The sequence below is a fragment of the Canis aureus genome, chromosome 23, assembly GCF_053574225.1.
Source record: "Canis aureus isolate CA01 chromosome 23, VMU_Caureus_v.1.0, whole genome shotgun sequence".
NCBI lineage: Eukaryota > Metazoa > Chordata > Mammalia > Carnivora > Canidae > Canis > Canis aureus.
Window position 1 is genome coordinate 6,958,125 of NC_135633.1, and position 21,024 is coordinate 6,979,148.

At 40.3% G+C, this 21,024-nt stretch overlaps 2 long non-coding RNA genes across 2 annotated transcripts; one reads left to right on the forward strand and one right to left on the reverse strand.

Annotated features, from left to right (window-relative positions):
* Positions 1–283: 283 nt before the first annotated feature.
* On the forward strand, positions 284–15,431 carry LOC144294528 (uncharacterized). Its single transcript, XR_013361890.1, has 4 exons — positions 284–728; positions 2,476–2,605; positions 3,619–3,790; positions 14,737–15,431. It is a non-coding gene; the product is annotated as an uncharacterized LOC144294528 (long non-coding RNA).
* LOC144294529 (uncharacterized) lies at positions 11,975–20,432 on the reverse strand. The gene is made up of 3 exons (XR_013361891.1): positions 20,366–20,432; positions 17,642–17,734; positions 11,975–12,362 (listed from the first exon to the last, which is right to left on the reverse strand). It is a non-coding gene; the product is annotated as an uncharacterized LOC144294529 (long non-coding RNA).
* Between the last annotated feature and the right edge of the window lie 592 nt (positions 20,433–21,024).

Below are 21,024 nucleotides of genomic sequence, written 5' to 3' on the forward strand. Positions count from 1 at the left end.
GCCCCCCGGCCCCCCATCCCCCGGGCCTGCCGTGTCCCCGGGGCTCGCCCCCCCCTCCCCCGGCCCTACTGTCTCCCCGGGGCCGGCCCCCTCGTCCTCGCTCCCCTCCCCCGGGCCGCCCCCCGCCCCCGCCGCCTCCCGGCTCCCCGGGGCGCTCGGCCCCATCAACAGGTGCGGCGGGCGCCCCCCCACCCTCTGGGCGCCCCGCCGGGCCCCCCCCGCCGCCGCCGCCGCCGCGGGTCCGTCCGCAGCCCGGTCCTCGGGTCCCCGCCGGCCCGCCGGGTGGTCCTCCATCGCCCGGCCCCTCGCCGCCGCGGGTGGCGCTCGCAGGGACCCCTCCCCCCGGGCCCGCTTTCTGTCGGGGGACGGAAAGCCGCCTCCCTTAAGGGCCCGGGCCTAGGGCTCCACGCGCCGGGCACCTGCCGCGGGGCCACCCTGGGGCGCCCTCCCCCCCCCCCCCCCCCCGCACACGGCGGCGGCACCCCGAGGGCGAACCGAGCCGAGGCCGCGCCAGGTGGGCGGCTTCAGGGCCGCAGCCCCCCGCTGTCGGGCCCTCCCCCCCCCCCCCCCCCCCCCCCCCCCCCCGCCCGCAGGCCTGGAGCGCAGTGGAGCGTCCCACTCCCGGGGCACAGGCTCCTCTGAACCGGTTCGCTGCGCTGGACACCCTAACTGCCAGCTCCCCCGGGAGCAAAGAATTAGCGTCCCAGGGGGGACACAGGTGGCTGACGGTGAGCTGAGGGCGCCCTGCTGGTCCGGGCCCAAGGCCTTGCGGGTGCTGAAGAGGGAGTGACTGACTGTGGGTCAAGGATGGGCCACTTAGGAATAAGGAGGTGACCAGGGAAGACTTGACCTCTCTCCCCTCTTCATTTTTATGCAATTCCTTTATTTTTATTTATTTATTTTTTTTTTTTGTCCCTTTTCTATTGACATCTTGGAACTGAGATTTACCTTTTACAGATGAGGAAACAGCCCTAGAAGGAGATGTTTTGGGGAAGGTCATGCTTAATTGCGGAATTGAAAATCACTTGTTTCCTTCCTTCTTCCTTGCTTTTCTCTTTCTTTCCCTTTTTCTTCCTTCTTGTCTTCCTTTCTTTCCTTTTCTATACCACGCTATCTGTTCCCTGTTAAACTTCTAGGAACGGCATCAGTTCTGGTCAAGTGATCTGAGACTATTGGCAATTCCTTACTTGATGCATTTGGAAACTGTGTTTGACATGTGAATGTACATAAGCAATAGTTTCAAGTGTGATTATAATAAATCATCTGTTATGTGTGTTTGGTTTCTGCCTCTTGATTATTAATCATTGTTTGATTCCAATAAGATGTTTTCTACATCATTTGTTTCACGTTCTTCCTGTATACCAGTCCTCTGCTAGGTGCTGTGGATGATGTGTGATTAAGCAGATGGCTACAATCTTCGTTTTACATAGATTAAATAAAAATAAATGCATTAACATTATTCTTCTATAGTTTTATAAAATCACGTTTTATATTTCTCGATTCCGTACCGTATTTGAAGTGACATACGTGAGAATACATCTCATTGATGATTTTGCACAAAAGTAAATGGAATTTTTGAAGATATATTTGCTGATATTTTATCAACTTCCTGTAAACTTTGTTAACAAAAATGTGAAGGCTCCTTTTGTTCCTTTGATAAAAGGTCTTTACCTTACCTACGACTTTTAGCTCATAGAAATTTCCTCTGTATCCATATCACTGAAATATTTTATGTTGCTTATCCATTTATAATTTTAGGATCTGTCCATTTCCTCCGTTGCAACGTCCCACATCTTTCAACAGAATCAACCACACATTTCCAGAACTTTATTCTGAATAATGAATACATGTTCTTTTAATGTGACTGAACACATAGTTAAGTATTGGGTTGGGGTCAAATAGCCCTCCAAATGAAGAAGTTCTGCCTTTGTTTCAAGATTATTTGGTCTTTGTTTCTGTGTTACTATAATCATCTGGTAGTGCCTTTAAAAAAAAAAAAAATGTGCCTTTTGTTGGTGAGGATTAAGAAATGTACTTGTCGTGATGATTAAAAGGAAAATTTAGGGGTGCCTGGCTGGCTCAGGTGTAGAGCAGATGATTCTTGATCTCAGGGTCATGAGTTCGAGCCCCATATTGGATGTGGAAGTCACTAAAAATATAAATAAATAAATAAATAAATAAATAGGCAAACTTGAAAATATTTCCCTCTTGCTTCCTAGACTAAGGGCGGTATACAAAAGTATTTTAAAAATAACAGAAACACAGCTGTGTTTAGATGGTGATACTATGGAAATTAACCTGACAGATTGAAATAATTGTTTGCCAACTGATAAGTAAAACTATGAATTTGCTATTGGAAAGACGCTTTAGGGGCGTCAGCATACAACGTTTGAAAGCCTGAGCTGTTTGGAAGTTAAATGTGTGCGCTTGAGCAACACCTGCATATAAGCAATTTTTTTTTTTTTTTTCTTCTAGCAACCTGATTGACTAGCTGATTTTAACTCTGAAGAGGACAAGTTCATGAGCTAGACTCCGGGGCTAGGAAAGGCCTTGGGAAGTCATCAGATGAATTCTCCACCCTCCTGGGATTTAAAGAAAGGACATGGTACCTCCAGTCCATGTTCTAGATTGGTCTGCCTTCTCAATTTCTCTATATATCAAGACTTTAACTCCTAGAATAAGTTTCCTCTTTGGGGCTATTAGGCATTTATTATTATTTTTTAGCCCCTAAAAATGTCACGCGTTCCGTGTTCAGTTGGCCCTCAGTGTGAGGGTTGGGGGCATCCACCCCCACACAGTTGAAAATCTTCATGAAAACTTTTGACTCCCCAAAAACTTAACCACCAATAGCCTACTGTTGACCGGGAGCCTTCACGATGACACAAACTATCCATTAATGCATATCTTGTCTATGTGCTATAGTCTGTATTCTTACAAAAAAGTAAGCTAGAGAAAAGAAAATGTTAAACTCATAAGGAAGAGAAAATGCATTTATTGCATTTATTAAAAATCACCAGGTATAAGTGGATCAAACCTGTGGGGCTTGAAGGATCAACTATTTTTTTTTTTTTTTTAACGTCACTTCAATCCTCATGAAATAGCACATCCTAAGGTATGGATCTTCGAATCGGGAGTCCAAAGACCTATAATCTGCTCTGGTCTCTGTCCCTTGATTAGCAGAACAGCACAATGACCTTGAAAGGGTGATGACTTTGCTTCTTTGAGCCACAGGCCCCCCATCTGTGACTGTGAAAGCTCCTACTTGCCCTGCCCACCTCCCAAAGCTGTTGTGAAAGTCCAACAAATCACATGCATGAAAGGAGTGTGGAAACAATAAAAACGTAGCAAACATGGGAAAGTTCTATTGAACGACAGAGGCGAAATTACAGATTTATTTACCAGTAGGGAGGGACACTTGTCATGGGTGTTGCCTTCTCCCACAAAATGCTGCTTCAACCATGTCTCCGGAATTTGCAGGCACTTTCTGACTCCATAAAGATTCCTCGCTCACCACTCCCTGGTTTCAGAGGAAGGGCCACATCTCTCTGGTTGCAAAACTTACCTCTTTGGACCTTGACACCTTGACTTTTTTTTTTTTTTTTTTTTCTTTTCTTTCAGGTCCTGGACTTTTACAAGAACCCTAGGCCTGTTTACTAGCACCTTCATCACAGCCTACTATCTTCCATTCTTTCCTCTCCTAGAAAAAGCTGGCTTCACAGGCCGGCCTCTGGAACCACCATGACCATCAGAGGGATTGAATACTCAGCACTCACGTACATGCTTGTAAAAGGTTGGTATGTCAACCCCGCCTTGTTACTAGGGAAATGGCATTGATTCCCAGACTAAAGAAGAGATCCTGGGGAATGATCTCAGCAGAGAATAAGGCACGAACAACTGTGTGATTCTCTCCTGTGCCTGCTCGGGACAGCAACTGAGGTTAGAAATGCCACTCCACCACTTGCAATCTGCCCATGGTTTTCTATCACATGTAAGGGAAAATGGCAATGCCCTTCTTGTCACCAGGACTGCAGGGCTGTATTTTTCCATGATCTCCGCCTGGCTAAAGCTCTATTATTATTTCCCACCTCTCCCATCACACTCCAGCCACGCTGTCTTATTGCTGTTCCTCAAACACCAAAAGCACGTACCCATTTACTTCCCCCAAGCACTTTGCACTTGCTCTTCCCCCATAAAGATCTTCACACCAATGCCTGGTGGTTGACTCTCCTACATCACTCAGCTCCTATGCAAATATCATTTCCTTGGAAGGAACTTCGCTGTTCACCCTAAGACAACAACCTTACATCCCTATACTCTTACGCTGTGGTATTTTTCTTCATAGCAGTTATCTCCTTCTGACTCTACATGTATCTGCTCATGCATATTTACTTGTGGATACGCACCATAGAAACTGAGGTTTTGCTGGTTCCCTTCTCTTGCTATGGCACTTAGAGTGATGCCTGACCCAGAAAAGCTCTCAGTAAATATTCCTCGAATGAATGATAGGACCAAGGTTTACCAGCAAATGTTGTATTCTCTTAGTTCATCCAGTAGCTGACTCCTCTAGCAGCTGGGAAGGTAATCTTATTACACGCTTGAAGTGGCTTATGGCTTTAAAAATGTCAAGTGCCATTGTGAGAAATAATTTTCTAATTCTGAGGAAACTATAAAATGTACCTAAAGAAACCACTAGCATTAGCACAGATACAGATAGTCAATCAGCACCTCATCTCGCCATCTGAGCACCAATCGCCTGGCTTCTCTTTGAACACAGATGCTGGATCTTTGGCAAATAGTGGCAGCAAATAACAAGAAGATGCAAGCTAAGCCCCATCTGTGCTTTAGTGCTATTATCTTCCTGTACTACTGAGTGTCCTTTAGTATAAAATAATCATACCCTCTTGTTTAAATGGGAGATATTTAGTATTGTTATTTTCCTTTGGCATACACATAAATAGGGGCTAAAAAAAAAAAAGAAAAGAAAAGAAGCCATATGGTCTACACTGGCTGCATCTTGGACCTTGAGTGGATATACCTATATTACTATATTTCTTTTCCATCTTTCACAAAGTTTTCCCTCAATGAGTCTATGCTCCCTAACTCTACATTTTCCCTACCATCATATCTTTTTTTGAACCTTATTATGTCCCTGAAAGGTTATCATGCCACCCTTAGAGGTTACCCTTTACTGCTCTGTGTTAGTCATCATACCCAGTGCCTCCTTCCAAATCCACACAATGGTTCTCAGGACCTATGCTATTCCGAGTCTCCATAATTCTCACTCTCCCACTCCTAGAGTGCACATTAAAGTCAGACCATTCTGGACCAGGCAGTCCTGTCCTGGATTTGAATCCTCCCTCAACCACCTAGTGGCTGCATAACCTTGAACTAGTAGGCTTACCTCTCTAAAACTTAATTCTTTATTCTACATCATGGATATAGATTGTATCCACCAAAAGGAGTGGTTATGAAAATTAAATTAAAACGTCAAGTAAGAGACCTTCAGTAATGTGAGTTTTCATCTTTCTTTTTGTCCACTCAATGATTCCCTTGGCTCTTTCATCTCCTCTCACTAAAAGGTCCCTTTGATTCTCATTTACTATCTTTTCCCATTAACTATCTGTTCTTTAAGGCCTTCTCTCAAATATCGAGCTCAACACGTACCTCCCATTGAAAATTTCTAAGTTCGTGGGACGCCTGGGTGGTTCAGTCAGTTGGGCATCAGATTCCTGATTTCAGCTTAGGTCATGATCTTGGGGTCATGGGATTGAGCTCTGTGTCAGCTCTGTGTTCTGTGTGGAGTCTCCTTATCCATCTCCCTCGACTCCTCTCCCCATTTGTGCTCGTGTGCTCTCTCTGTCTTAAATAAATTAATTAAATATTTTTTAATAAGGGGAAATTTCTAAGTTCCTTACAAAATTTGTGTGTTCTAGCATTCCCTTAATTTGAACAAATCAATCTTCCTTCAAACTAGTCCAACTCCCAGCTCTCCTACTTACTTCAAAGTTATCAGGATTCTCTCAAGATAGTGATAATAGCTACTATTATTCAAATATGTACTAGGTAATGTGCTTGTGCATATTACTACAGTGACTGTATGACGATATGAGGTAGGTACCTATTATCAGACACCTGGTGTATGTGCTGCATATCTTAGTTTACCCTCTCTTTTAAAATAAACTTTATTGGGGTACAATTTGTAATAATTGTGATCATATTAATAATTAAATTCACCAATTTTAAGTGTGCAGTTAGATAAGTTTTGTGATATATGTGTCATCACCACATTCACTAACCATAGACTATTGCCCAAAACTATTCCATTCATTTGTAGTCAATCCCCTTGTCCCATCCTCTGGCCCCTGGCAATCACTGATATTCTTTCTATCTCTAGTATTGGAGTTCTCCAGTTTTTACTATGTATGGCAATTACTCGTCCGCATGTATAATTTGAAATGATCTTGCCTGAACTCCACCGAGTATCTCGTGCTTTCTGCCCTAGGGCTTCTCTACCACCATGAAATGGGGTTCCTAGGTGTCTCTACTCTGCTACTATGACACATGTGCAAACCTTTAAGGAGGAGGGAGTTAGCTGGGGCACCTGGATGGCTCAGTCAGCTAAGTGACTGCCTTTGGCTGGGGTCATGATCCCAGGGTCCTGGGATCTAACACTGTATGGAGCCCACATCAGGCTCCCTATACAGCAGGGATCTGCTTCTCCCTTTCCTCTACCCCTCCCCCTGCTCGTGTGCTCTCTCTTTCTGTTTCAAATAAATAAATAAAATCAAAAAAAAAAAAATAAAGAAATAAAGAAAAGGAGGAAGTTAGCACAACAGGAGATAGCTGGGACCAGTAAGGTCATTGCCATTCTTCGGTGGGGCATTTCTGAGGTGTATTTAATGCAGTTCCTCAAGGGTATACCAGAGGGACCATCCCTCATTTACCTTTGGATTGGCTTTTTCTTCCTTTCATGTGTGACTCTTCCCAGCATTCCCTCCCTCCTCAATCCACTTCCTTAGAATCACTTCCCAAAATAATCTTCTTGTACATAAGTCTTACCTCAGGCTATAAGGGAAAACCCACACTAAGATAGAATCTCTAATTTTTTTTTTATAAACATTTAGGAAACTGAGACAAAAATTTAAAAAATTAAAATTAATTTTAAAAAGACTAACTGCCCAGAATTGCATGGCTATTAAAACACGGAGCAAGAGCTTGGCTCCCGAACAGCCTGACTCCATTGTTCATACTCGTAATCATTATATTGCTTTTCAAGGTAGAAACTAAAATTAGCTTTGATTTTGCCCAGTGTGTTTGTGATATGTATCTAAATTACCAATTTTCTGTCATTTCTTCTTTTAAAATGTCTCACTCATCAGTTATTGAAAATGCTTTCCTCTAGTTGAAAGCCACAATGGGTAATTTCCTACTGCTATCACTTTACAGCCTCTCAGATTCCTCTAACAGCCTCATAGCTTATTTTCTTCCTTCCCATCAGGAAATATTTTGTACATATAAGTGTGTTGGCTTTGGGGTTTGATAGAACTGATTCAAATCTTCACTCTCTCAGTTCTTCACTGCGCTATTTGGTGAGTCTCTTACCCTCTCTAAGCCTCCCTTCTCTTATTTTTAAAATGGAGAAAATAATTCCTAACTCACAGGACTGTTTGCTGCAATGATATAATAACTCATATGTTTTCGTTTGTTTAATATGGCATGCCATATTCATTTGATCACATTTGTTATTATTCTTGTTGAGTTGTATTTAAGTGGCAGAGTTCTGGAGAAGCTAGAGCCTTTTATTGTTAAATGCTTATTCATTCCTTTATTTTTCATGGAAGGATTTGTTTTTATGAGTCTGTAATGCTTCTAGTAATCTATGAGGCGAACCCAAAGATTTCTGGACTTTGAAATCAACTGTGTGATGCATAAAATTGTCGATATAAATATTGCTGGAAGTGACAGAAGGAACTCTTAAGACCCAATGGACTCACATATTGATTAAAGTGCCCCATTATGTAGCATTCAGATGATCTTTTGTGCTGTGGCAATAAAGTAAAAGCTTCTGAGAAATAGTAGATTCCCATTAAATGATGCTTTAATGCTTGGAATCAAATATGCTGTCTGCCAATTTGCGTTTCCTAAAATATACCTACTACCGAAATTCCAAAGAAGTCCTTAAAACTTGGGTTGAATAGAAAACCAAACTTGACTGAAATACAGGAACTTTAAGTTAGTTAAAGCATACAATTATGTATGCTAAAATCAGTGAGGCCTTTTATAAAATATGTTTATGCAAACATAGTCTATTTTCAAAGTATCTAATTTGGTTATAATTTCAACCATGAGTACAAAGAAAAAGTGATTAAAGAGTTTCACTGCCTCAGTGGTTACAACTGGGGTTTTATCTCCTTATTAAATCCTCTTCAAGTTCTCCACCCAGTGGCTACATGGTTTCTACCAGCAGCATAAGAAGTATCCAGAATATATTTGACTCTCCCCAAATCATGAACATAATTGCATCTGAGCCTGCTGTGGTTTGTAATTTCACGTTTTCAGGAGAAAGTTTTTAATCACATTCTTTATTTAGTTCCAAGGTCACAGAAAAATGACCCCACCCTCCTTAATTACATATTTGCTTTACATTAAGGGGATAGTTCTAATCTGAATTGCCAGAAAAGTCATTCTTCAAGAACAGAGAAATGGAAATCTATAAAATAAAAACAGATCTGCTTCCAAAGTTAACTGATCAATATCTATTCCACTGAGGTCAGAGGGCCCTGAAGATGGACCCCACGGCAGGGTCTGAAGAACCCCAACTTGTCCAGGTAAGTAGTGTTTAGCCAGAAGAGGAAAGAACTGATGGGAACCCCAAACATTTTACATCTGTGATTATTTAATTATTTTTTTCACCATCCTTTCCTACATTACCGCTTGAGGACACGAACCATGTCTCTTTTACTCATCACTGCATCCACCAGAGGCAAGCACAGGGCTTGACATATGAATATTCATGGAATACACAGCCAGATGAATTTCTCCTTCATTGTTTTGCTTTCTGCTAGTTTCGTTAGTGATTGTCTTATCTCTCCAACTGGACTGTAGTCATCTGAGAGCAGAGACCATATCTCATATTCCTCCAAGATCCTTCCCAATGATGTTTCCTTCAAATCAGTGTCAATACCTACTGATTAAGCTGTCAAGTTGTGAATTTGAAAAAGTAAAGAAAAAGATAGGGAGGCAAGAGTACTAGCAAGGAGTTGTCATGATTTCTGCATAGCCCATCTCTAAGTACACATTGAATTATACGAAATTCCCAAATTTGACCATTTTGACCTAAAAATTCCATATTCCTTTTATATAGTTCCATCTAGCTACTGCAGAGTGATAAAAGTGGAGAAACTAAGAAAAACCATGACATTTTGATTGGGCAAACTGAACTTGAAATCCCAATTCTGCTACTTTATTGACTTCATAATCTTGCACTAGCTTCCGATTCTTGTTGGAGCTCTGTTTCCTTAGTTGTAAAATGGGCATAATGCCCTCTTTGGAGGGTTGTAGAGATGATATGGGCTGAGAACTCTAAAACCTCTAACCCATTACAGAAGCTCAGTAAAAAGTCGTTCCACTCCCCAGTATTCTTGGGCAAATATCTTAACATTTTCTTTTCTCAATCTGCTTCTCTGCAAGACAAGCAGAAGACATAAGGGAATTGACTATGGCTCAGAGCTCATGCTCATACCTACTGTACTATACTAAACCATATTATCCTGTATTAGGACTATACTATAGTTTTTATAATGGCTTTAAATTTCAACTTGCCTAAAAGTTAATAGTCCTTCAGACAATAAGATATGAACCTAGTCTGAAAGATAGACAAAAAAATAAAAATTAAAATAAAATTAAAAAGTGTGTGTGTGAGAGAGGGGTGGGTTATAGATGTCTGTGCCTGGCTCAGGTCACTTATTCTTTTTTTTTTTTCCCCAATGCATGAATGAATGACTAGTATGTGTCATACTTCATAAAGCTCAGTGTGCATCACCTTCATTTGGTAGGAGCTTGAAATGTTTATCTTTGAGTCAGTTTGCAAGTCTGCTCACGCTGTAAGTTGAGCTATTTTAAATAATAGAAGGTTAATAGTACAAGAATAAGTATCATTTGCTTTACATTTAGGGAAATTCCTCTTAATCATTTTAATCAACTGAGTTCTATCTCTGGCACTGTTCTAAGGACTTTACATATATTCATTCATTTACTCTCTTTGACAACCGAATATAACATGCTATCCTCCCTCTTTTTCAGATAAGGAAACTGAGGCACAGAGGGTATTAGTAACTCACCCAAAATCACATAGCCCATAAGTGGTGGAGCCAGAATTTTCACGGACGTAAACAGACCCCAGAGATCATGCTCTCCCTCTCTGCACTACTCTGCCTCCTGATGGTTCTTTAATTTTGCACACTACAGCTGAAAACTCTCACTACCTAGTAGGCGTGTTATAGGCAAAAGTGATTATCAATTAATGTTATGGAGATGCCTCTTGGTGATGCCCTGATAAAGATTACTCTATAATTGCTTCTAAGCACCATTAAAGTTCCATTTCCTCGTATCACAAGCTATTCCCTCTAAGGTGGATGAGAACCTGAGGCTGGGCACAGGAGGGAAGAAGGAGAGAAATGAATCCTGGGGCATTGGAGAGCTTCCGGAAGGCCAGGATGGGATTTGGTACCTCCATAAGAGGAAGACAGAGGGTACAGAAAGAGATTTCCCTATTAGGTTAAACTATGGCAACAGGGAGCTCATTAGCATGGGTCCCTGTTTGTGAATGAGGAAACTCAGCAGCAGAGAGGTTAAAGACTCACCCATGGTCACATAGCTGGTAAGCAATTGAGCAAGGATTAGAAATCATGTCTAATGACACCATATTTATGTGCTATTTCCTCCATCACCCTGGATAGCTTTTAGAGACTAGGAGAATAGAGGGCTGTACTTACTATACTTACTGTAGGGTCCTAAAAAAAGTGAGGTAGGAGAGGATGGGGATGAACAAGCTTCTTTCTAAGTTTGCACTGCTCTCTGACTTTCTATTTATATTCTTTTATTATGAGTTTAAGTCAACTTGTTATCTTCTATGTTCTGCTTTACTTGAAAGGTCTTTATTGATTGCCCGTGATGTACAAAGTACTGTATTTGTTGCCGTGTATTTTTGTAGTCGGCAGCGTGGGGTGGCGATGGGGTGGAGAGATAAATATTTTACCTTCTAAATCTTCAAGGAATTTATGGTCTAGTTAAGAGAAATAATATACACATTTTCTCCTAGATACAGCCCAGATTTCTGAATCCCAGATAAAAGGCTCTTCCCAACTGGACCATGGTCTTCCCTAGTGCCCTCAAAGCACTCTCCTTCTTCTCTTCATCTTGACCTCCTTTGAGAACTTCCAACTACTCACCATGCAGGTTCTTGCCTTGGTGCCTTGGTCAGTACAGTTTCCTTCAATGTGTCTCTCATTTCAGTTACTCTGCTCTCTTCTAACATAGAAACCGATGGAGTAGCAGCTAAGGAACAGTCACATGACCTAGGCTTTGCAATCAGGTGCTCTCATTTGATTCATTGAAACTTAAGCAAATGATACAAAAATAAAAGAAGATCTGAACGCATTTGCTATGGTGGCAGGTGGAATCTCACAGAGGCACCATGTTAGGTATGTCATGGTGACAATGGCATATCGAGGATGGCTGGGTGTCCTGCCTAGGCCATTCCTACCATAAGATGGTTATTGTCCCTCCAGTTCCTGGGCAAGAAGATCATTTTAATCAACTTTGAAATTGCTTTGATTTCTGTCTCTTTCGTAAGCCCAGCCCTCCTGAGATACAGTGAATCTCTGAGCCCCAGTGGTCTTTTGCTAAGTCCCTTCCTGTTGCTGCAACCAAAGACAGCAAATTGTTCTCAAACTGTGAAAACTTGTGTCTCAAACATTTTCAGATACTGTTGATTGTAATTAAATATTCTATTCTTTGTGAAATATGCCAGTTACTATGTGAGGCACACTGAAAAATAGAGGTAATTTGAAAGAATACTATTCTTTAAGAATATAGAAAAGTCTAAACTTAGTAGGTCCTTTCAAAAAACAAGGAAGAAGGAATGACTAATGAAAGTTTATTGTGCATAACAAGTGATCTTCTTGACTGTTCTACCAATTATTTTTCTCTCCTTTTTTTCCTCTTTCTCTTTTCTCTCCTTGTTTACTCATTCAACAAACGTCACTGAGCATCTTCATTGTTGATTGGCATTATTCTGGGCTTTGAGGACACAACAGCAGCCAAGACAAAAAAGGTCCCTCCTCTAATGAAACTTCTAGTGTCTGGAGGAGAGATAAATAAACAAATTAAAATGATTATTTCAAAGGGTTAATAGGAATAGCAACAGAGTAATGTGATCTGGAATTCTTGGGTTGAGGGCATGAGAGAGGTTGCTTTTCTTGTAGTTAATACAGGCACATCTAGGAAGCCTTCTTTAGGAAGATGATGCTTAAGCTAGGCCGGAATAATGAAAAGAAACCAACCTAACAAAAAAAATTGGAGGAAGAGTAATCCAGGTAAAAAAAGTAGCATACACAAAGGCCCTGTGACGTGTTCAAGTCTAGGAAAGAGACCAGAGTGAAGGAAATCCAGCAAGTAAAGTGTGGATGTTAGAAGAGGAAGATTAGGAGGAGAAAGTAGGGGCTATTTCATTAGAACTTAGTGGGTCATGGAAATATTTAAATTTTATTCTCTCATTTTCCATGGAATTCTGTTTCTGAATTTCAAATTCCCTTATTAGGAAAGACTTAATTGAATAGAATACTCATCACCCTAGTTGCTTGTATTAATCAAGAGAGTATTTACTCTTCTGACAGATAACCTTCAAAATCTCTCTGACTTAACACCGAATGGAAGAGAAGTATATTTCTTACTCCATTAAATTCCAAACCAATGTTCCTAATCACTGTTGGTAGCTCTGTCTTACTTAATTGTTCACAAACCTAGACTGATAAAAGATTCACCATCTTTAACACATGGCTTTCAAGTTGGCCCTGAATGCAGATATCCAGGCTGGGAGTGGGTTAGGAAATTTGGGGAGAGAATATGTGATTTCATGAGAGGTTTGATGGGCCAGCTGGGAGAGACAATAAGTACTTCTGCTCATGTCCCTGTGGACAGAATTTAGTTACCAAGCTGCAAAGCAGAGTGGAAAATGAAGCCTGGATGGTGCCCAGGAATAAAGAGAAATAGTTCCATCGATCATGGCCTGTGTCGTGAATCACCCAAGTCTGCCTTTCTTGGTATTAGTGGAGCACAGTGTAACGGGCAGGCATTTGGGGGCTTCCTACTCCATAGGGATGGAAGGGAAATAAAGACTATGTATTTAAAAAAAATGAAATTCAAGTAAATATGATTTTACCCCTAGAAAATGAAGAACACTGAAGTTCTGATAATGCAAACTACACAGAAAATAAAGCTGAACAAAATTTTCCCACCTGATTGAAATGAACAGAAAATATGGTAATTTTCAATGGAAGGAACACTTGCTTTGCTAGAGCAGTGTAGTGGGCTGACTAGTGCCCCCCCCAAAAATATGTCCATGTTCTTTACCCCTGAATGTGAACTTATTTGAAAATGGGGTCTTAAAAAAAAAAAAAGAAAATGGGGTCTTTGTGAAAGTAACTAAGTTGATTATTGCAGGGTGAGCTCATCCTGGATTTAGGAGTCCCTCTGCATGGAAAACATGTGACCAAAAAAAAAAGTAAATTCCCACTGTAACATTGCCCTAGTCAGTACTCCCAATGTACCCCCGCACCACGGCCTTGCCCAGCCCAGTATCTCGCCTCCCCATTTCCAGGGATCTTTAAAGAGCATCTGTAAAACATGCTCAAAATTCCATCTCTCGGCTCAGCCCTGCAAGCAAACTGCTGTGTGGAATCTGGCAGGTGTTACTCAGCTCTCCCTTGTCAGACCCCAGCATTCACAGCTACCTGAAGGAAGCTCAGCAGGCTTGTGGTCATGCACACACCCAGCCAAGCTAAAGCTCCTCCTGTTCCTGGAGGTCATAGCAGAGCATTTTTTAGGAAAGGGAGGGGACCGATCCTCTCTTCAACTTCCTAGTGACTGAGTCCCATTGCAGCAGTGTCAGTTCCTAGGCTCTCACTAGGTCCCTCATGACATGGGTCCGTCACGCTCAGGTCCTAACTCTTCTCTTACCTAGAAGCTCTTATATGACCCAAGGGATTTGGTGGGTGGCAAACATCATCCCATTGCCTCTACTCTTTCCACCTCTTCCATTGCCTTGGCACCTCTTTCTAAAAATAAATAAATAAATAAATAAATAAATAAATAAATAAATAAGAGAGAGAGAGAGAGAGAGAGACAATAAGTTTATTGCCTTTATTCCTATAGCCCAAGCAAAAGCACCATGAAGTCCATATAGCAACTTATGTAAAAAGAACCCTTGGTAAGGGAGAGAAATATCACCTAGCCACACACTGCTCCTGGTAACATCCTCACTGCATAGGGGAAAAGGAGAAGGGAAGGAGAGGAAATGAAGGAGAGCAGGTGTGAGGCTGTCAGAGACAAACAGCTTCTCTGCTTGGTTCCAACTAGTGTGCTGAAGAGCCATCAACGACTTTGAACCTGGACTCCAGGTTTCCTGTTGTTACAGGATTTCTTTTCTTTTCTTTATTCTTTTCTTTTTTTTTTCAGTGCCCTCTGTTCTTGGTTCTTGGCTGCTTCGAAGAATGAAGAGGTGGACCAGACCAAGAGTGGTGGGCAGCAATGCAGTGTACTGAGCCATAGGACAAAGCTCCTGAAGAGGGAGGGCACCTGAGAGGGTTGCCACCGGAATTTCTAAGTCTAGAGGTTTTTATGGGCTTGTTGGAGGACTGTTTTAATCTGATTGACCCTCCACACACTTATCACCCAGTCAGGTTTCTGTCATCTATCCATCACATGGGAAAGGGTGGAGGGCTCCTTACAGGGTGGCGTAAAACCCTTTGAAGGTGGTTTCCTCTTAGCACGGAGGGGGCAGATGTGCTTGTCTCTGCCTTTCTCCTAACTGTCCTTTATTAGTGTCTCTTGTTACTGTTTCCAATGCCCCCCTAGGGGAAGAAAGTTCACTTCCTCAAGTCTTGGTTGGATATTCGTTGATGAGAAGTTTACAAGGCTTTAGTTTCCGGGCCTTGGTTGAATTCAACCACAGGATTTGGGTTGAGAATAGATAAGATAGGGGATCCCTGGGTGGCTCAGCGGTTTAGCGCCTGGCTTCAGCCCAGGGCCTGATTCTGGAGACCCCGGGATTAAGTCCCATGTCAGGCTCCCAGCATGGGGCCTGCTTCTCCCTCTGCCTGTGTCTCTGCCTCTCGCTCTCTCTGTGTCTATCATGAATAAATAAATAAAATCTTTTAAAAAAAAACAAACGAGAATAGAAAGGATGTGATTTGGTGGTCTATTAGCCCTGTGAAAGAGATCTCAGGAAAAGTGCTGGCATCCATTTAGATTGATTTTGTATCCATAGAGGCTAAAAGCAGGCCTAATATAAGAGGAAGAGATATCAAATGCAACTAAGGAAAGAAGCCAAGAACAATAACAGAAGGAGAATGAATTAGGTTTGAAGAATGAGTTTTGGGTCAGAAACAGAGAACAGGAAGGGAAATTAAGTGTGACATGTAAAAGATATATAGGTGATATTGTATTCATTTGCTAGAGCTGCCATAACAAGATGCCACTGATGGGGTGGTTTAACAGAAATTTATTTTCTCAAAGTTCTGAGGCTAGAAATCCAAGATCAAGGTGTCAGTAGTGCCCGTTCAGTTCAGTTCAGTTTCTCCTGAGGCTTGCAGATGATCATCTTTTCTCAGAATCTTCACATGGTCTCCCCTCATGATATGTCTCTCTGTTGTATTCAGATTTCTCCTTCTTTTAAGGATACTAATGATATTGGATTGGGGCCCATTTTATCAGCCTCATTTTGACTCAATTATTTCTTAAAATAAATACTTCATCTCCTAATTACCCCCGAAGAACCCCATCTCCAAATATAGTCACATGAGGGATTAAGGCTTCAGCATATGAATTTTGGGGACACAGACATCCAGCCAGCCCACGTCAGGTACAGAGGCATCCTGCCTAGGCTGAATGGCTCTGTGATCTTAGACACCTGCAAATGGTATTGGATCCTTAGCAATCACCATCAATGAGCACCTCTCTCCATTAAGTCCCTTGGCCTGAGTGGTTGCTTCATTATTCCAAGTGGTTACCTATAGTTTATTTCCTTAGCCCCCAGCAGTCTATTGGCTATATCCAACTCCTTGCAGATAGGACTCCTCTAGGCTTCTAGACAGCTTTGCTGGAGATACTGGAGATAACCCAATACTGCTCTTGCTCCTATATGGGTTACAATCTGGTTTGTGGAAAACTCTCATTTCTTTGCTTCAACAAAGTCTGAGAGTTCAGGCCTATCCCAGTGAGGATAGCAAAGGTACCTCTAGAGCTTTGCTGCCATAGACTGTATTGGTATTTTCAGACATAAATCCTTTACTCGTCCTCAAGCTTTCTCATTGTGGAAACACGTTTTAAGTCTTAAGAGTGGTCCTATAAATATAACCTTGCCTTGATAAGCTTCTGGTAAAGGTTTATCCACTCCCTGGAGTGGGGTGGAGTGAGGACTCACGGTGTAGAAACAGCTCTCTCTAAGGACATCTCTTCACCGATTCTTCTGCCTACTTTCCGGTCCTTCGGTTGAGATTTTCAAGAGTCAGTGAAAGTTTCACATCCGTTTTATTTTGGGATCCTGGTCAAATCACACATACTTGCCCAAAGAGAGTCAGTGCATGCAAGAGAGAGAAAAAGGAGGGTACTAAAACTGTTGAAAGAAATGGAGATAGAAATAGAGGGATAAGGATAAAAAAGGAGAGGGGAAAGAAGAGAAGGAGGAAAGGAGGGAGAAACAGAGAGAAATGGGCAGCTCACATTTGGAGAGTAAAGAGTTATGTTCTACCTCTTTGAAGACAAAATAACTACGTAAATTATTTGGAATTCATCGACATGGAAGATTCATCTCTTGTTCCCTGTTTACTTATTCAATTATTTACTTGTAACAGAATGGACCCAGTGATATTTATTTTATACTTTGGGTTAAGGATACTTTTTATCCTCAAAAATAAACATTGTAAAAATGAAATAAATGAAAATATTTCTAATTTGGCATTGAATGGAAATGCATTAATAAGCCCATAAGAACCTTCCATTTAACTTTTTCAGGTAAGCTAACCCTAACTAAATGTAATTATCTTTGTTAAAAAATAAGGTTTCAAATAACATATCCACAACAAAGAGGATAAAAGACTAACCAAGTAGCTTAAAAAATATTTTTAAACTTCAAATAACCTTTGATCTATATCTTTATTCTAACCACAAAAAGAACTGTGACTTAAGCTTTCACTTTACTTGGTAGATATCACAGTAGTATTTGTATAGCAAATCTTAAACTACTTTCTGCGTATTGCAATCTTTAGTCAATGAGTAAAGACAGTGATGATGTTAGGAAGTAGAGTTTTCACTTTTAGAGAAATGAGATACAAATATGGGAGAGAAGAAGGCTACAAAGTACCTGTAGCGTTGGATTGGAATTTTCCATGGTTGAAAGACAGGAAAAGTACAGGATGAGTTTGGAACATTTTGTGGTGCACAAAGTAAGGAAGTGCTGGAAAAAAAAAAAAAAACTGAGAACATGTCAATAGGACAAAGGACTCTCCTGAAGGGGCTTCCAATGGTCAAATCTGGCACCATAGGTATATTAAAATTAGAAACAGTAGTAAAGGATTATAACCCATCGATTAAAAAAAATCCATGTGACTGTACTGCTAATATGTATAAATAGAAAGGACAATTTTTTATAATAGAAAAATGAAAACTATTAATAGGAGTAGAGGAATGATGATATTAGAAAATCAACCATCTTGTGATTAGCTTAGTAATAATTGATTCAGGCATGAATCATCAAAGGGTAATAGAACTATAGTGTAAATTTTGATGAGATACAGGATATGTACATTATCTCAAAGCATCTTTCCAGAAATTAGTTATTGATCACCACGAATGGCATGTGATGTGATTCGTAGAGGAAAAAAAATTACTTCATGGTTGTCCCAGACAAAAATATATAGCCGGTACTGCATTATAAGAAAACCCCCATAAATTGTTGGGAAATGTTTTACAAAATAACTGGCTTGTGGTCATCATAAAAAGTCAATGTCACCAGAGACAAAGAGAGCCTGAAGAACTGTTCCAGATTAAAAGAGAATAAATAAATAAAACAAGTAAATGCATTGTATGATCCTGAATTGGTTTCTTGAATGAAGAAAAAAATTCTGACATAGAAATTATTGGTATAGAGGTGAACTTTGAATATGGCCTCTACATTAAACAGTAGAAAATTCACTGCAGTAATGGAATTACTAAAGGCCCAAAATATCATAAGATATATATTCAGCTTCAACAATAACCAAAGTAATATAAAACAAAAACAAATTATATTACTTAATGCTAGCAAGCACATTGCAAAATAAGTACTCACATACCACCCATATGCGTGTGTTTTGATAAGTGGATGGATGGACAGACGGATGGATAATGGATGGATAGATAGGTAGGTAGATGGAAATACATATTTTAACCTGAGCATTTTCAGCTCTTTAAATCTATCCTAATAAAATCTTTTACTATTCTTGCATCTTTTTGGAAATTTTGTTTTCTTTTCAAAATACTAGTTAAAAGCATTCTTTTCCCTAATCATAAGACTGGTACATTACACAGTCTAGAACATTTAGAAAGTGTGAAAAGTTTACAAAGAAAATAAGGAGTACCTGTAAGCCTACACCGTAAATCTAACCACCATTAATAAAGGAATATTTAAAAATATATTGGAAACATACTGGGTAAATAATTATGTTTTCTGTTTTTTAACTTAACATTGTATTATGTTATCAAATAATATTAATTTCTGAAGACCTTATAATTTAGTGAAAGCATAGTATCATATGGCTATAATAATACTTTATTATAACATTTTCTTTACTGTAAGACATCAAGTTCACTTCCACTTTGTTATTATTATATTGCTCTGGCAAATGCCTCTGTACATTCATATTTTACATATCTCTTATTATTTTCTTAAGGAAGACTTAAAGAAGTGAAAATTTTCAAGTTAAAAAGATCTACCTATGGATCTACCTATCCATCGACACGTATGATCTCCACATTGCTTTCTGGAATATTTTTAACCAATCTCATACTCCTGCCAATGGTATATGAAAGTGCCTATTATATTATATACTTACTAGCTTGTAGCACTATCATTTTTTTGTTTTATATTGCACTGATTTTTTATAGGTGAAAATTTTCCTTATATCTCTTTTGCCATATTACTTCTGTGAATTCTGTTTTTATGTTTTACTCACTTTTCTATTGAGAAGTTATAGTTTTCACTGCTTGTTTTATGTCACATACACACATATATTGATAGTCATACCGATAGTGAAAGAGCCGGAGATGGAGCTAGAAATAGAGGCCTAAGTATGGAAGGAGGGAATGGGAGGAGAAGGAGACAAACAGAGACAGGGAGAGATAGCGATGGTGTATATGATACAGATACAGATTTTCTATCACTTTAAGATACCTGAGGAAGAGATTATCTTTTCTGGGTGGTTTTTATTATAATTCCCCTGGTAGTACTGTTTCTCTAAATAAGATAAATACTTATTCTCCTATCTTGAAGCAGCATATATATATTCTACATAGATTTTTTCAAGAGTCTGTACAGTTGTTACTCTAACTTTTCTTTTGCTCCCTCTAGTGAGAAAAATCTATTTCTGTAGTTTGTAACATTCCTGGCTTCTTTTTCGGTATTTAGTGCCCTCTGGTGTTTGCAAAGAAGGATAACAATATATTATGCCTCTAATTCATTTTCTTTGCTTTTTGTTTTCTATTTGTTTTTACTGAAGTTCGATTTGCCAACATATAGTATAACACCCAGTGCTCATCCCGTCCAGTGCCCCCCTCAGTGCCCGTCACGCAGTCACCCCCCCCACCTCCCCTTCCACAACCCTTTGTCATTTCCCAGAGTTAGTAATTTTCTGCTTATTGGGATTCCTTGGCACAGATGGATTGTATCTGTATGGATTAAGGTAATGCTTAAATATTTTCAAATTAACCCCAGAAACAAAAAAACAATGACAGTCAATTAGTTATTTGAGGAAAGTTCTGGCATTAAAAAATACCTGCCGTCTCCATCTGGGAAATGACAGAATGAACATTGCCTGGGAAACGTAGTTACCAGAACAGCTCTCCTGTCCAAAGCCAGACCATGAAACATTCACATTCCATCTGTGAAGGCCATTGCTTGCTAATGTAACAAATACTGTGGGAATAAAGGCAGCAGGAGGAAATGGGAACTACCAATGAGGAGGAAGGAGGAGAGGGAAAGGAACTATTTCTCTTTGTGATTAGAAGACTACTTATATTTTTTCCAGGCAATTTTCCTCCTCTTGGGGATTCTTTATTTTTTCCTCTAATACAGAGATTGTACATTAGCCACCTCTGCAACTTGGGGTTATTTCACTTTCTTAACGTGGGCTTCTGTTTTCTTATCTGTCCACTGAAATGGACTAGTTCACGCTTTTTATTTTTTTAAAGATTTTATTTATTTATTCATGAGAGACACACAGAGAGAGGCAGAGGCATAGGCAGAGGGAGAAGCAGGCTCCATGCAGGAAGCCAGATGCGGGACTCGGTCCCAGGACCCTAGGATCACGACCTGAGCCAAAGGCAGAAGCTCAACCTCTGAGCCACCCAGATGCCTCTAGTTCAGTCATTTTCAAACCTTTCTGACGGGGAATAAGAATGGACACTCATTCAAACAAAACAGTCCATGGAAGTCTAACGTAAAACACAGGGAAAATTGTTTTGGTTCTCTGCCATGTAACTTTCCCTTTT